Genomic DNA, 17,158 nt, shown 5'->3' with positions numbered 1-17,158 from the left:
TTAGGCTCTTCTCCCCGCCTCCTCCTCCACCCCGCCGGACCCCTGCCACAGAGAAAATCGGGCTTCCCAGAATGATTGCACCACTGCAGCTGCCGCCGGCCTGGCACTGCCCCCAAGCCTGGCAGTCCTGGCAGCTTTGAGGGAAGAACACTGAGCCGGGGCCCACAGACCCAGAGGTACCTGTACTGGCGAGTGGAGATGGTGTTCTAAGGACTGCCCCTTCCACCCCAGCTCCTGCGAGTCCGTCTCTGACTAGAGGAAGGAGGGAGGGGCTGAATTCATAGGCCCAAGGTTGTCACACTTGTCCAAGCCCAGATCTTGAGAATTCTGCGTCTGCCCTCTTCACTCATTGAGCCCAGCCTGGACTCACTTTCCTCTTGCCTGAATGAAGAAAAGAGGGGGAAGAAAGAGTTAACAGGTGCAAGGTCTCCAGCTTGACCCCCAGCACCTGTTGCTGTTCCTGAGGGTTGAAAGGACCCCCTGCAGCAGGGCTCCGCCCCCCTCTACCAAGCCCCCTAAGCTCACCTATGGCTTATGGCTCAGCAGCTGGGGGTAGGGGATCGGAGGAGGAATCAGAACTGACTCCAGGCAGCCCTGCCCGAGTGGGATCTGCCACACAGTGAGGTGAAGGGGACCCTGCAGCTCCTCTCATTCCCAGACCCTGGGTCTTCTGGCCTCTTGAACTAAGGCCCTGGCAAGTGAGACGGACTTGCCTCATAGAGACCCCAAGCACCCTGGCCCTGGGAAAGGGCTCCACATCCGCGGGGACCCCTTCAACAGGGAGGGTCAGAAGGGGGCCTGGATTGGGGGTAGAGTCCTGTCACCAGGCAGGCAGCCTTGCTGCTGGCTGGGGGAGGAGCAGGGTGAGGCAGCAAATGCCAGAGATGGGCAGGTGACTTGAGAGGATGCTCTGGGATGGCGTTTTGATGACGCGGAGATGACTCTCAAACCACATCAGCCTCTTCTTTCACAACCTTGCTGACCCCCTCCTCACCTCCATTAGTTTCCAGCCAGAGGCTATGCCAGGTGGGCCAGGCCAGAGGCCTGGCGCCTGGGGGAGGGGGAGGGGGTGGGGGGGAAACAAGAGGAGAATGGTGCTTCCCCATCCCCCAGAGTGAAGGTATAGACTGGCCCAGGGCCCAGAATGGAATGGATGCGTTTGCTTGTCTGCAGGGGCAGGAGTGGGAATGGCTGGAGGATGCTGTTTGCCCTGGCAGGCTCGGAGCGGGCATGCTGCTCTGCTTCCCTGCCCCACCCCCTTCCCTTCACTTAACACCATTAACTAATCATTCTCCTCTCTCTGGCCTGAAAACAAAGCCAGCTAACCACCAAGGACGGTCAGTTCTTAATTCTTCTTCCGTCCTGAGCCGAGTGAACGTAGGTGGGGGTGGAGAAGCTGCCTCCGCAGTGAAGGGGAAATGAGGTTAGAGCCCAGGGTGACATCCGTGTCCTGCACGTCCCCACCAAGGAAGCACAAAGACTGTCCTTTAAGTAAGCCAGTAGCTTGGGGCGATCTGGGCTGTCAGAGGTCAGGGGGCAGACAACTCCAGGACAGCTTCACCAGGGGGGCACACTAGGATTCCAAACCAGAAAGAGGTCAGGACTTTGGAGAGGACTCGGAGGGGACTGGAGACAGAAGAACGGGGAGTGACGGCAGCACAGGGTGAAGGAGCAGAAGGTGGAGGGGATCAACCCTCCAACTCCTCCAAGATGCCAGGAGACAGAGCTTCAGCAATCGCGGGAAAGAGAGAAGGCGGCAAGAAGAACTTCCAGTGACAGAGGACGGAGGTCCAGCAGGAGGGAGATCAGGGAGGCCGCAGCAGGCCTTCCGTCGGCAGATACTCTTGCGCCTGGACTGGGGTGGAGGCGGCCTCGCCCAGAAGCAGGCCAGGATCAGAAGGGCCCCAGGCCACAGTCCTAATGCCCTGCCTCATTTCTCTCCGAAGGAAAGGGTAGGAAGGCTGCCTTCCTCCACCCCCGTGGTTGACCCAGGCCACTCAGACACGAGGGGATTCGCGGTGCAGAATGCCCTCGGTGTGTCTCATGGGCATAGGTCTGACCACAGGTAGAGAAACTGAGGCTGGGTGGGGTGGTGGCCTGGGTCTGGGTCCCTCAGCTCCCGTCTCCAGGGTGAGCGGGGGCTTTCATTTCATTGTGCCCCCCCCCACCCCGGTGGAGTTGGAGGTCAAAAGACAAGGCTGGGCCTGCCCCTGGGGGCTCGCTGGGGTGAGATTAAACCCAGGAGCCCTCTCTCTCTCTCTCATAGTGGGTACAGTGGTCTCCCACTCACCCCTCTGGTGGAGGGGCCTTAACCGGGAGGATATGAGGAGGGCGGGTTGGGCGGAGGAAGGAAGCTTAGAAAGGCAAGCTTACAGCTGCAGTGAGAAGGAGCTGCGGGTGGAGGGGCGGGTCAGCAATGTCGGCCATGACCAAGGCTGGGCGTCCTCCCCGGCCTGGCTGCAAAGCAGGGTTCGGTCTGAGTCTTTGGAGGGGAGGAAGGAGAACTTTTCCAGAGTCGGGATCTGAGCTGGGAGAAGACTGTGCTGAGGGAGTGAAAAACTGGGTAGGAGGAGGGTTGGGGGGCAGCTGCTGCTGAGGACATCAGCGGGCCAGGAAACCGGATACTGCGGGGCTGGGTGGGAGATGCTGGGGAAGAGGTTGAATGGGGGGAAGCAGCCCCTATCCTGGCCGGACGCAGTCTCACCCATGTCCTTCGCACCTGACCCGGGGGCAGGAAGAAGGAGGTGCGGCCTGGATTGAGGTGTGCCCCAGAAACACCGTGGAAGAGGAGGTGGGGGACTTGGGGGGGGGATGGGAGGGGCTATTTTTAAACTTGGAAAAACCGTGAGTGCGTTCATCTCCACCCTGAGTGCTGGAGGAGGCAAAGGACCCATTGTACAGGGGTGCAGAGAAGGGGAGGGGGAAGGGAGGTGGTGGCACAATGGCGGGGATTATGCTGGAGCAGGCCGGGGAGAGGAGGGCGGGGGAGGGGCGTCTCCGTCACAGCTGGCCTACTGAACTCTGGGGTCGAGCCAGGCTGGGGCTTGGACAGGGGTTTTCCCACTCTCACAAAGCCCCCCTCTTGGGGAGGTGGGGTCTGTCTCTGGCATCCGGTGTCGCCTCCTGGGGAGGGGTCTGCGGGTGGGATTCCCACAGCCTGGCTTTCCCAGGGTCTGACTGCGGGGTCTGTTCCCAGGCTCCCAGCATTCCAGCGACTCCCCTGGGAGCTGCTGGCCTCCCCTCTCAGGCCCTTCTCTGCCAGGGAGTGCGGGAGAGAAAGAGAAAGAGGATGTGGGTGCATGGGGACACTTCCTGGAGACTAGGGACCCATAAACTGAGAGAGGATAGCAGTGGGTGGGGTATACTGAGGGGGATCACATCCTTCCCATCCTAGCCCCCGCCCTGTTGAGCCATCCTTCAGACCGAGATTGTCCCTCTAGTCCTCTCAGACCCCAGGGGCCTCTCCACGTGGGCAGCCCTCCAGCACCCAGGGCCTCCGCCCAGGGGATCCCAGGAGCCCCTGCTCCCCAGGTCTTGACCGGCGGAGGCCGCGGGGAGGCGGGGCATCCGGCTGCTCTCGCACCAATCCAAACATTACCATAAATGCTCAGGCCGTGGCGGGCCGGGGAGGGGCTCGGGCAGGGGACCCTGGGGCTCTCCGGAAGCCTCGAATCCGGTCTCCAGGCCTTTCTCAGCGAGGACTGGTAGTGGTGATTCAGCCTCCGCTTTGGGAAGTGAGGGGGGCAGGGGCAGAGTTGCGAGCAGGGGTGGGCTGGGGTGTTGGGGAGAGAGCCAGGCTGCGTGAGGAGTCCCTGCGGACGGCCTCCCGGGGGTGCAGTGACCTCTGATCGAGGAGAGAGTAGGACTGCGCAGCCAGGATTTCGGCATCAGAGCAGGGGTGCGGGCTTCTGGGTCGCCCTCTAGCCCCGCTGGATCCACTCCTGTCAGCTGTAAGAATGGAGCGTCTCGCTCCCAGTGCTGGGTCTCTGCTCTCTGGCCTGGGAGGACCTAAACATCTTCCCACTTCCTCCTGCCATCCTAAATTTGGAGAATGGAGCAAGTTGGGGGCAGGGGGAGGGCACAGGGCAGGATGCTGGGAGCCTACACCTCTCCCCCTCAGGGAAGTTCACATCCGCTCCCCAAAATACCACCACCCAGGAGGAGCAGTGTCCCCAGAGAGCTGTTTAAATTTGACTTTGAGTTGTCCCTGAGGAAAGCCTAGGTAATCTACCAGAGAGGAGCCTACAGGAAGCCTAGGGATCCCGGGTTCTGCTGTGTCTCCTCCCTGAAGGCCACTTCTGCATTGCGTTTTCCCTTCCACACAGAGCTTTGAACAACCCAGGAGGAGCCCTGGAGGAGGGGAGCCTTGTTCCACTGCACCCCTGCAGGGGCCTGCGATCCCCTCTGTAGTTGCCACAGCTGATCTTGGAGGTGGGGAGAGAGAGGGGTGGCAAGTCGATGACCTGAACCCTGCCTCCCTGACCCATACCCCAGGGCCCAGGGCTTCAAGGGGACTTGAAAAGTGGAAGGCTTCGGAGTCAGAGAAAAGCCCCAGGGGCTGTGCTCTCCCTGGCACCTTCCCTTTGTGTCCCAATCACACTGGAAAGTGCTGGTTCAACTTTGGTCTCCAACACCCGGCTGTAAACTCCATGAAGGAGGCTTTGAGACAACACTGCCATTTAATTAGCTAATCTTGGGCAAGTGGCCAAACCAGTGACTGTTCAGAGGGGACATGGCAGTGCTCGGAATGAGAGAAGAAGCTGCTCATAGCTAATATTTGCACAGTGCTTTACAACTCAGCCCGTCACTTAAGGGTCATTTTCATCACTAATGTTTATCTTGATCTTTGCAACAAAAAATGACGAAACAGAAGTGAAAAGAGTTACATGACCTAAAGTCAGGCAGCCTGTGAGTCACGGAGCTACGTTTTCTTCACTGTGGTAAAATACACATAACATAAAACTTACCCTCTTAACCATTTTAAGTGTACAATTCAGCGGCGTTAAGTACACTCGCAATGTTATGCAACCATCACCACTGTCTAGTTCCAGAACTTTTTGATCACTCCGAGGAGCTAAAATTTGAACCAAGGTTGATGTAACTCCAAAACCCGGGCCCCACACCTGTCATGATTTACAGCCGAATTTAGTAAGCATGTCATGGAAATGAAAGCAGCGGATTGGAATATCACCGAATTATGTGTATAAACAGGAAATGCAACAGGGGTTCAGAAGAGGGAGCATCCACGTGGACTCTGCCTGCACTTGCCAGGAAAGGCTTTCTGGAGGTGCGGCGGCTTCAGTGAAAAGTCAAGTTTAGATAGAGCAGGAGTGAGGATAGATCATTCCAGGCAGGGCAAGTGGCACAAGCAATGAGAGGGGGTGGGGAAGAGAGAAAGGGGCATGCACAGTGAAAACTGCTTCTTCTGTATAAGAAGAGCTTCAGCATGGGCAACTGGCTAGAAGATCAGGCTGATGGGGGAGGCTGGGAGACCTTGCTTGCCATTTGCATAGCAAGCCCACTGCTTTCACTTTTATTATACGTTTACTTGGAGTGTCTTAAGGAGAGCTTCAGCCACTGCTACCACCTGTTGGTACCACCCTTATGCAAACAGCTGGTACTAAATAAACTGTTACATGGCTAAATAGAAATTCAACAGGGTAGAGGGTGCATCTATGTGAGAGCTTGGGCAGATGAGGTGAAGTTAGGTCATGGGGGAGGAACTTGGATCTTGAGATAGAGTAGGCAATGGGGAGCCACTGCAGGTTCTTGAGCAATGGCATAATGATGTGATGAAATTGAAATTTAGATTTATAATGGTTTCTTTATTTCTTCTCTGCCTGAGAGCGCCCCCTGGCGCCCCTAGTTTCAATTGTTCTCTCATCTTATGGAGTAGGTGGGAGGATGGGGTTACTGAAAAGCTGGACTGATGAGTTGCAGAAACCAAACTCTTAGGCCTCATTTCAATTCGTCCTGAGCGATGACAGCACTGCAGTACAAATAGAGGTGACATGTGGACAGATAGGGTTTGCTTTGAAGGAAAAGGGCATTGTGGTGGCTCCCTTCTCTGTCTTGTAACTGAACTAGGATATCGTGTTTAGAGTACTAAGTTGGGGGCGGGGGATGGGATGATAACTAAGACGAGGTCCATGTGCTTGAGAGTTCTGTACTCTAGTGAGGGGGACAGACAAGTAAACAATTAGAATACAACGTGCCAAGTACTAGGGTGCAAAGATGCACGTGAAACAGTTCCTTAACTCAGCTTGAGGTGACCAGGGAAGGCTTCCTGGAAGAGTTGACACCTAGCTTCAAATTAAGGGATAATGGTAGGTACCTGGGTAAATGGAGTGTGACAGCATGCTCTGTGCAGGAGACGACTAGCGGTTGGTTAGTATCCTGCAAGGGAGGAATGAATTTAGTGAGCGATGAGGCCAGATTACAGAGGATTTGTAAACCCTGGTAAATGATGTAGCACAGCAGGGTGTGTATAAATGGTTTTGAGTAGGGGAACACCTGCCAATCAGTTTAGATCCATCTGAGTTCAGCCCCAGAGGGACAGAACCAAAGGTCCCACTTTCTAAGGTCCCATTTCCCCTCCCAGCTTCCTCCTCTCCCTTGGGTGACTGAGGTTGGAAACTTCCAGCCGCTTCTGGGGAGGCTGCTGCTACACCTGGGTTATGGCCTTATTTCAACAAGCCAATCCATCCCTCTGATCATAGCAGCTCCACACTAGAGTGAAAGATAAGCATGGGAGGGACCTTGTCCCTTATGTCACCCACCATGACTGAGAGCCTCTTGGTAGCCTTTTCTCCTAACCACATCCAACTTGAGGTGGGACACAACACTTTTGAGTCCCCTATAAACAATCTTTGAATAAACTCCACTCAGTGGAGTATATGCAGCTGTTAAAAGGATTAGGACACTCCCTATACGCTGATATGGAGTGATCACTAGAATGTAATTTTACTTATTTATTTATTTGGGGGTCACTGACACTTTTTATTGAGGTATAGTTGATGAAGACTACAGTTTTAAATTAAAGCTTGATATAGAATGCTACATGTGGAATGCTACCTTTTGTGTAAGAATATTTTATATTATCTACATCTATATTTATGCTTTCAAATAGAAACAATGAAAGGACCAAACCCACCAATATTTGTGTGGCCAGGTCAGATACAAATGAAGGTTGAAATATTTGAATTATTTGAAGGCTAACCAACTCTGTTAAATATGCTCTGTCCTCTTACCTTGACAAATAGCCTTTCTAATGACAAAATTAAAAAATATGTGAAGCTGTAGTTTTTGTATGGCAAAGTCAGCAAAATAGCCAAGATAATTTAATTAAACTATCATTGCACGTGCCTGGGTGTTCTCACGTTGGCCCAGCAATGCTTGGATGGATAATAAAGCCATATGCAACTCATAGTTATTATATAATATTCCATTAAATAAATTCTTCTTGCCTTCATTTTGCCAAAATCCCAAATGCATATTCTGTTGCCAGTAATGCCAAATTAACTTACTTTTCTTGAGTTGTTGTTCTTAGATGTTTACAAAATTAATTTCAATAAAGAGAGACTTTGCTCCAAGCTGAAATTATTACTAATATTTTTAAAGCAATACTTAGATCAGAATTGAATCATAAATTTTGTATGTCATATTCAAATATTATAAAGGAGTCACAGATTATAAATATTAAAATAATAAATTTTAATATTTTATATTATTTATATAATTTATTTATTATAATAAATATATTTATTATATTATTAAATTTTAATAATAAAAATATTAAAATATGTTTTCATCTTATAAAGCTTTATCATTATAATTTTCAACATATTTTAAACCAATATCTAGCTCCATTTGCTGTTTAAGTTTTACTTTTTTCAAATTATTCAGTGCTAACCTATTATTTTAAAAAAAACCCAAAGAGTAGTATTTTGCTACATTTCTTCAAATCTCTCTGCAATTGAAACTGTAATTTGAACTTGACCAGAAGTTAGTCTCTCTAGAAATTAGTCTGGGGATTACTTGCACGTGATTCCTTTCCTTTAGGCCCATGCAAACATTTTTATTTCCTTGTTTTAGTTTCTGTGTATATGTATTTAACTCTATTTTGAAATAATTTCAAACACTCAGAAAAGTTGCAAACATAGTATAGAGCCTTTGTATATACCCTCTGCCTAGTGTCAAAGGTGATTAACATTTTGCCACAGACTTTGCTTTTTTTGGCTGTGCCCTGCAGCTTGCGGGATCTTAGTTCCCCGACCAGGGATTGAACCCGCGCCCTTGGCAGTGGAAGTGAGGAGTCCTAACCACTGGACCGCCAGAGAATTCCCCAGATTTTGCTTTTTTATCCTCTCTAAATTACAATTTTTAATAAAATTTTAACTAAAAATTTTTATTTGATATGTGTGCACTTATGTATAATTTGAGTTTATGAATCATGAAAGTAGGTTGCGTACGTCATGCTCCTAGGTCCCTTAATACTTCAGTATTTCCTGAGAAGAAGGATATTGTCCCATACAACCACGAAACAGTTACCAAATTTAGAAGATTTAAACTGATACAAAACATTTCTAGTCTATAATCCATATTCCAGTTTGACAAGAGTCCCAATAACGTCCACTGTGGCATTTGTCTTCCCCCTCTGGTACAGAATTCTCTATTGCCTTTAGTCCTCAGATCTCATTACTCTTCTTTAATCTGCAACAGTTCCTCAGACTTTGCTTCATATTTGTCAATTTGGAGTTGTCTGGTGTAATCTTGTGCTTAAATTAGGGTTATGCACCCCAGGCTGGAATACTACATAAGTAATATATACGTTAGCATCCCTTAATGGTTCTGGCCTGAACCAGTTTTTACCATGATGGTTTTATTTTATTTTATTTTTAAAATTTAATTTTTATTTTTGGCTGCGTTGGGTCTTCGTTGCTGTGTGTGGGCTTTCTCTAGTTGCGGCGAGCGGAAGCTACTCTTCGTTGCGGTGCGCGGGCTTCTCATTGCGGTGGCTTCTCTTGTTGCGGAGCACGGGCTCTAGGCGCACGGGCTTCAGTAGTTGTGGCTCGTGGGCTCTAGAGCGCAGGCTCAGTAGTTGTGGTGCATGGGCTTAGTTGCTCCGCGGCATGTGGGATCTTCCCGGACCAGGGCTCGAACCCTTGTCCCCTCCATTGGCAGGCGGATTCTTAACCACTGAGCACCAGGGAACCGCCTATGTTTTCTTATTTCCCCGTCTCTCTCACACAGAAGGTACCATACGATATATAATATTTTGCACTTTGCTTTTTTTCACTTAAAAGTGTAAACTGGGGCTTCCCTGGTGGCGCAGGGTCCACACCCATGTTCACAGCAGCACTATCCACAATAGCCAAGAGGTAGAAGCAAGCCAAGTGTCCACTGACAGATAAATGAATAAACAAAATGTGGTCTATTCAGACAATGGAATATCATTCACCCGTAAAAGTGGTTGAAATTCCGACACATGCCACAACGTGGATGAAACATGAAAACATCATGCTAAGTGAGAAAAGCCAGTCACAAAAAGATGAATACTATACAATTCCACTTATATGAGGTATCTAAAGTGGTCAGATTCATAGAAACAGAAAATAGAACGGTGGTTTCTGGGGGTCGGGGGGAAGGGGAAAAGAGGAGTTTTTATTTAATGGGCATAGAGCTTCAGTTTTGCGAGGCAAAAAGGTTCTGGACATCTGTTTCACGATAATGTGAATATACTTACCACTACTGCACTGTTTGCTTAAAAAGGGTGGAAAAGTTAAATTTTACTTTATGCTTTTTTTACCACAATTAACAAAACAAAAAACCTACATATGCATTTACCTTTTGACCCAGATATCCACTTCTAAGAATTTACTGTTAAGACACTTTCAACAAAATGAAAATTTATTGTAACATTATTTATAATTGTAAAATATTGAAAATTATCTAAAAGTCTGAACAGGAGATTGTTTGACAAAACTCTGGTAGGTAAATCCAATGGAGTACAATGCAGCTGTTAAAAAAAAAGGAATAAGGAAGAACTATTTAATATAGGGTAATTTCCAGTTCACACTTTTTTTGTTGTTGTTATAAATTTATTTATTTTATTTATTTATTTTTGGCTGCGCTGGGTCTTCGTTGCTGTGCGAGGGCTTTCTCTAGTTGTGGCGAACAGGGGCTACTCTTTGTTGCAGTGCGCGGACTTCTCTTTGCAGTGGTCTCTTTAAGACCCTGCTTTCAATTCTCTTGGATATATACCCAGAAGTGGGATTGCTAACTCATATGGTAGTTCTATTTTTAGTTTTCTGAGGACCCTCCGTACTGTTTTATATAGCAGCTGTCCCACTCCACGATCCCACCAACAGTGCACAAGGGCTTATCCTCTCTATGTCCTTGAGGACACCTGCTATTTTCTGTTTCCTTGATAGCAGCCATCCCATTGGGCACAAGGTGGCATCCTTTACCAGCACCTCTGTCAGAACCAGAAGTGCCCAGCATCCCCTCATATGCCTGCTGGCCAAATGCACATCGTCCTTGAAGAAATGTCCTTTCAGATCTTCCGCCCATCCCCAATCAAGCTATTTGATTTCCTGTTGTAGAGTGGTAGGAGCTCTTTCCACATTCCAGACACAAACCTTCATTAGATACACGATCTGCAAATACTTTCCCCAGCTCTGTAGGTTGTCCTCCCTACTCTGTTGATTGTGTTCCTTGATGCACAAAAGCCTCCAAGTTTGGTGTAGTCCCGTTTGTCTATTTTTTCTTTTGGTGCTTATCGTTTTGGTGTAATATCCAAGAAATCATTGCCAAGTCCAACGTCATGAAGCTTTCCCTCTATGTTTTCTTCTGGGAATTTTAAAGTTTGGGGGTCTTATGTTTAGGTCTTTGTTCCATTAAAAAAAAAATGTTTATTGGAGTATAGTTGATTTACAATGTTGTGTTAGTTTCAGGGGTACAGCAAAGTGAATCAGTTGTACATATAGATGTATCCACTCTTTTTTAGGTTCTTTTCCATATAGGCCATTACAGAGTATTGAGTAGAGTTCCCTTGTTTATATAGTGTAAGCTAAGTGTCTAAATTCATGCTTTTGCATGTAGCTATCCCAACACCGTTTGTTGAAGAGACTGTCCTTTCCCCATTGAGTAGTCTTGGCACCTTTGTTGAAGATCATTTGACTATATATGTGAGAGTTTATTTCTGGCTCTCTATTCCATTCATTGGTCTATATGAATGTCTGTTTTTTGTTGTTGTTTGTTCTTATGCCACAAGGCCTGCAGGATCTTAGTTCCGGGGCCAGGGATTGAACCCGCGCCCCCTGCAGTGGAAGCATGGAGTCTTAACCACTGGACCACCAGGGAAGTCCATGAATGTCTGTCTTTATGCCAGTACCACACTGTATTGATTACGGCAGGTTTGTAATAATGTTTGTGTAGATATTGCCAAACTCCTCTCCACTGGCGTGGTAACATTTTACTTTCCTACCAGCAACGTATGAGAGTGCCTGTTTCTCCAGTGCCTTGCCAACAGAGTGTACTGTCAAGCTTCATTTCCTTATAGTTTATTAGAATGCAGCCTCTTTAGCTTTAGGTAGTATTTTGAAATTTAAAAGAAAGTATTTCATCCTTTTGAAAATAAAACAACTACTGGACATGCAAAAGTCACGGATCTTACATGTTTCACAAAAATTAACAGTCTCATAGACCTAAATGTTCAATGCAAGACTCTAAAATTTCTAGATAACAGGAGAAAATCTAAGTGATCTTGAGTTTGGCGGTGAATTTTTGGCATACTCTGTGAAAGAAAAAAATTGTTAAATTGGGCTTCATTAAAATTAAAAACTTAAGTTCTGTGAAAGACATTGTTGAGACTGAAAAGACAAGCCACAGACTGGGAGAAAATATTTGCAAAACACATATCTGATAAATAACTGGTAATCCCCAAATATATTTATAAAGAGCTCTTAAAACTCAAAAATAAGAAAACAAAAAACCCAATTTAAAAAATGGGCTAGGGGCTTCCCTGATGGCACAGTGGTTGAGAGTCCGCCTGCTGATGCAGGGGACAGGGGTTCGTGCCCCGGTCCGGGAAGATCCCACATGCCGTGGAGCGGCTGGGCCCGTGAGCCATGGCCGCTGAGCCTGCGCGTCTGGAGCCTGTGCTCTGCAACAGGAGAGGCCACAACAGTGAGAGGCCCGCGTACCGCAAAAAAAAAAAAAAAAAGGGCTAAAGACCTCAACAGACACCTCACCAAAGAAGATGTAGAGATGGCAAATATCCAAAGTTGTCAGCGTCATTTGTCATTGGGGAATTGCAAATTAAAACAAGGAGAGGGATTTCCCTGGTGGCACAGTGGTTAAGACTCCGGGCTCCGAGTGCAGGGGGCCTGGGTTTGATCCCAAGTCAGGGAACTACATCCCACATGCATGCCGCAACTAATAGTTTGCATGCCACAACTAAGAATTTGCATGTCACAACTAAGGAGCCCACATGCCGCAACTAAGGAGCCTGCGAGCTGCAAATAAGGAGCACGCCTGCCACAAGTAAGGAGCCTGCCTGCCGCAACTAAGATCTGGCACAACCAAATAAATAAATAAATATTTTAAAAAACCCAACAACAAGAAGGAGATGCTATGGCACACCTATTAGAATAGCTAAAGTCCAAAAACACTGACAACACCAAGTGCTAGAGAGGATGTGGAGCAACAGGAACTCTCATTCATTACTAGTGGGAATGCAAAATGGTACAGCCACTTTGGAAAATAGTTTGGAAATTTCTTATAAAGTGAAACATACCCCTATCATACGATCCAGTAATCATACTCTTGGTATTTACCCAAATGAGTTGAAAACTTAGGTCTACATAAAAACCTGCACACAGATGTTTATAGCAGATATATTCATAATTGTCAAAACATGGAGGCAACTGCGTCATGTCCTTTAATAGGGGAATGGATAACTGGAAGGTAATCCATACAATGGAATATTATTCAGGGATTAGAAAAAAGTGAGCTATCTAGCCATAAAAAGAAATGAAATTGAGTTATTTGTAGTGAGGTGGATGGACTTAGAGTCTGTCATACAGAGTGAAGTAAGTCAGAAAGAGAAAAACAAATACTGTATGCTAACACATATATTGGAATCTAAGAAAAAAAAATGGTCATGAAGAACCTAGGGGAAAGATGGGAATAAAGACGCAGACCTACTAGAGAATGGACTTGAGGATATGGGGAGGCAGAAGGGTAAGCTGGTACAAAGTGAGAGAGTGGCATGGACATATATACACTACCAAATGTAAAATAGATAGCTAGTGGGAAGCAGCCGCATAGCACCGGGAGATCAGCTGGGTGCTTTGTGACACCTAGAGGGGTGGGATGGGGGAGGTGGGAGGGAGGGACACACAAGAGGGAGGAGATATGGGGATATATGTATATTTATAACTGATTCACTTTGTTATATAGCAGAAACTAACACACCATTGTAAAGCAATTATACTCCAATAAAGATGTTAAATGGGGAAAAAAAAAGAGCATATGCAAAAAAAAAAAAAAAGTGAGCTATCAAGTCACAAAAAGACATGGAGGAACCCTAAATACATATTGCTAAGTGAAAGAAGCTAATTTGAAAAGGCTATGTACTGCATGATTCCAATGATATGACATTCTGGAAAAGGCAAACCGATGGAGACAGTAAAAAGATCAGTGATGGTCAGGAGTTGGGGCTGGGGGTGAAGGAGAAAAGGGATGAACAGGTGGAGCACAGGGGATTTTTAGGGCAATGAAAATATTCTGTATGATATTGTAATGGTAGATACACGGCGTTATACATCGGTCAAAACCCATAGGATGTACAACACCAAAAGTGCACCCTAATGTAAACTACAGACTTCAGTTAGTAATAATAGTGTATCAATATTGGCTCATCAATTGTAAAAAAACAAAGAAACTAAAATAGTCAAGCTTAGATTTAGATTTGTTAAACTTTTGCCAATATTATTAATAGTAAGCAACAGTCCATCTCAAATACATGTGGGTAGCAAGAATAATTTCATTTTCTACTTGTGACCATGATTTACTCTTTATTTGAGAATCTTCTGTTGTTTTGCTTAACTCTTCAAGTTCTTTTAGCATCATGTGTTAATTATATCTACTTGTTTTAACAACCTGTAACCAGAATGCTCGTCATGCTTCCAAGAAGGGTTGGTAGGTCAGATGTGATAGGTGTCTTCCTAAGATGTTTCAACTTTGGGTAGATCCAGAAAATATTGTATATAATCTTTTTAACATTCCAAAGAAAGCCATCATGATCACAGTCAAGGTAAGGTCTAGTAACAAGTTCAACTATGTGCCACACAGGGTATATGGCGCAAAAAAACGCTTCTGGATTTTTCGTTAAAAAAATGACCTGGGGGCTTCCCTGGTGGCGCAGTGGTTGAGAGTCTGCCTGCCAATGCAGGGGACATGGGTTCGAGCCCTGGTCTGGGAGGGTCCCACATGCCGCGGAGCAACTAGGCCCGTGAGCCACACTACTGAGCCTGTGTGTCTGGAGCTTGTGCTCCGCAACAAGAGAGGCCCGTGCACGGCGATGAAGAGTGGCCCCCACTCGCCGCAACTAGAGAAAGCCCTCGCACAGAAATGAAGACCCAACACAGCCAAAAATAAATAAATAAAATTAAAAAAAAAAAATGACCTTGTTCACCTTTATTTTTACTAAACCATGTCAGTCCCATTATCATGAACTTGCTCTCAACATCCTTTTAAATCAATGCCTAAAATTGTAAGTTGCTTTTTTCCAGTCCTTCCCTTAAGTCAGAACAGGGCTAAAACCAATTAAATACGCACACATATTTCATCCAGACACACATATAGACAAATTTTTAAAAATATGAATTAATATTACAAATGTTCCTCAGCCACTATGGCAAATACTGCATTAATTTCTGAGTATTTCTGGAACCACAAACTGGAACAGGAAGAAAAGAAAGAGGATTTGACTCGTTAATTAATGTATTTCTTTTCTTCCCTAAGTGCTTCAATGGCTCAAATCCTCCCTGGTACAAACCACAGGTCTTTGTGGCATTTTGGACAGTCACCTCATGTTTCCAGGACGCAGATTATGAGACGTGAAGTGATTCTCTGGACCTGAACAGCGTTATTACCAGAGCTGATGTTTAGGGTTATGGGTTCTCCTGTACCGGTGCCAAGCCTCGGATCCTGATTGAAAGAGGAAACTATTTTTTGGTATGTTTGTGATTTGTGAGGCTACGGGGGTACTGGGAGGGAACAGGGTGGAGGGGGAAGGATAAAAGCAAACCTTTCCGTTTTTTGCTTTTTGTTTTTGGCTGAGTTGCGTCTTCGTTGCTGCGCGCGGGCTTTCTCTAGTTGCGGCGAGCTGGGGGGTGGCGGGTGGGGGCGGCTACTCTTCATTGCGGTGCGCGGGCTTCTCATTGCGGTGGCTTCTCTTGTTGCGGAGCACGGGCTCTAGGTGCGCGGGCTTCAGTAGTTGTGGCTCGCAGGCTCCAGAGCTCAGGCTCCGTAGTTGTGGCGCACGGGCTTAGTTGCTCCGCATCATGTGGGATCTTCCTGGACCAGGGCTCGAGCCTGTGTTCCCTCCATTGGCAGGCGGATTCTTAACCACTGCGCCACCAGGGAAGCCCAAAAGCAAACCTTTTAGGAATGTACCTTTTTATATGGTGTTGATTTGGGGACCCTGTAAATGATTTGCCTGATTAAAAAGCCAAATTAAATCAAAAAGGAAAAAAATCCAACTCTAAGACCATGGCAGTAATATGGATTTTACTGAATGCTTGATGGGGAGATGAAGGGGAGGGTTATAGTACACACAATACCACAAAACAAAACTCCTGAATTAGACATTCTTTCTGGTTTTATCCCATCTCTTAATCCTCAAGGCTGAACAACCTCTAAAAACCCCTTCTGTTGTCCCAGCTAGCATCTCTCACCTAGCAACACAAAAGCCCTGCACTTAGCGCAGCAGCAGAAACCAGCTGTTTTTCCGGGAGGCCCCTGGGCCAGATGTCTGAGAGTTTTAGGTCATACCACTATTATCTTCCATGACACAATTCTGCAGGGGTAGCGCCTCCAGGCATTAAGTTTTCTCCAGATCTGGCTTATTTTCTTCTCAACCACTGCAACTCACACTAGTAAGCAATTTGAACTTCCTCCCTAAAGTCAGGTGCTGTTAGTTCTTTCGACCAACACTCTCCAGTCTTCCAGCCTCCAAATAGAGGACGACCCCTGCTTTGGCAACAGTCAGTTTGAACCAGCTGTTATCTGAAACACAGTCCTAGAAAGGAACATTATCGAGTCAGTAGAGATACTGCTTGAGTCCAGACCCAACCCAACCACAATGATCACCTCAAGGGGAGTGTTAACAACCTCTCAGCACTGGGGAGCGCCTTGGCTTCTCTAAGGCGGGGGTCATCCGAGCACTTCTTTTGCCTTGTGGTAGCATGGTACTTTCTTATATTTCTAGCTTAAGAATGGATAGCATTTTGCAGTAATTCATTTGTCACAAGAATTTTGGCCACAGGTCACCTCTGCCTGCCCACAACTAGAACGCCCGCAGAGTCAAAGGTTGTGGCTTGTTTATGCTAAACTAAGCTGGTTTTGGCTTAGTGTGTCTCAGATCACTCAAAGGGGAGGCTAATTAGTCCCAGACTAATGGAAATATTGTCTTAGAGGATCCTGCCAACTTCAAGGTCTTTCTCGGCCTGGAAAGCTGGCTGGTTAATTACACACAGTGCAGGCACAGCAAATTTGCTGAGTTTGATTTTGGACACATTGAGTTTGAAGCACCAGTGGGATATCCAGCAGCTGTCCAGGAAGCATGTGGAACCTGAACTTTACAAGAGAGATTCAGGCTGAAGACACAGATTTGGGAATCATCATGTAGAGAGGAGAGGGGGCCATGATGGAGACAGAAAGAATACAGGAGAGGGTAAGGTCCAGAGGCCAAGGGTGGAGGAAGTGGTCATTGATGTCAAGTGCTGCAGGAGGATAAATTAAGAACATAATAGTGTTCACTGGACAGGTAAAATTTCTGAAGAGGACAAGTTATGCGTGGTGGGTTCAAGTATCTTGAAGAGGAGGTGGGCATTTTCTCCAAGATTTGAAATTAGGGGAAAAATGCAAA

The sequence above is a fragment of the Aethalodelphis obliquidens genome, unplaced genomic scaffold (genome assembly GCF_003676395.1).
Source record: "Aethalodelphis obliquidens isolate GAN/ISIS:26980383/991018 unplaced genomic scaffold, ASM367639v1 scaffold46, whole genome shotgun sequence".
Taxonomy (NCBI): domain Eukaryota; kingdom Metazoa; phylum Chordata; class Mammalia; order Artiodactyla; family Delphinidae; genus Aethalodelphis; species Aethalodelphis obliquidens.
The sequence above is the reverse complement of the archived record's forward strand: the minus strand, read 5'-3'. Positions refer to the sequence as shown.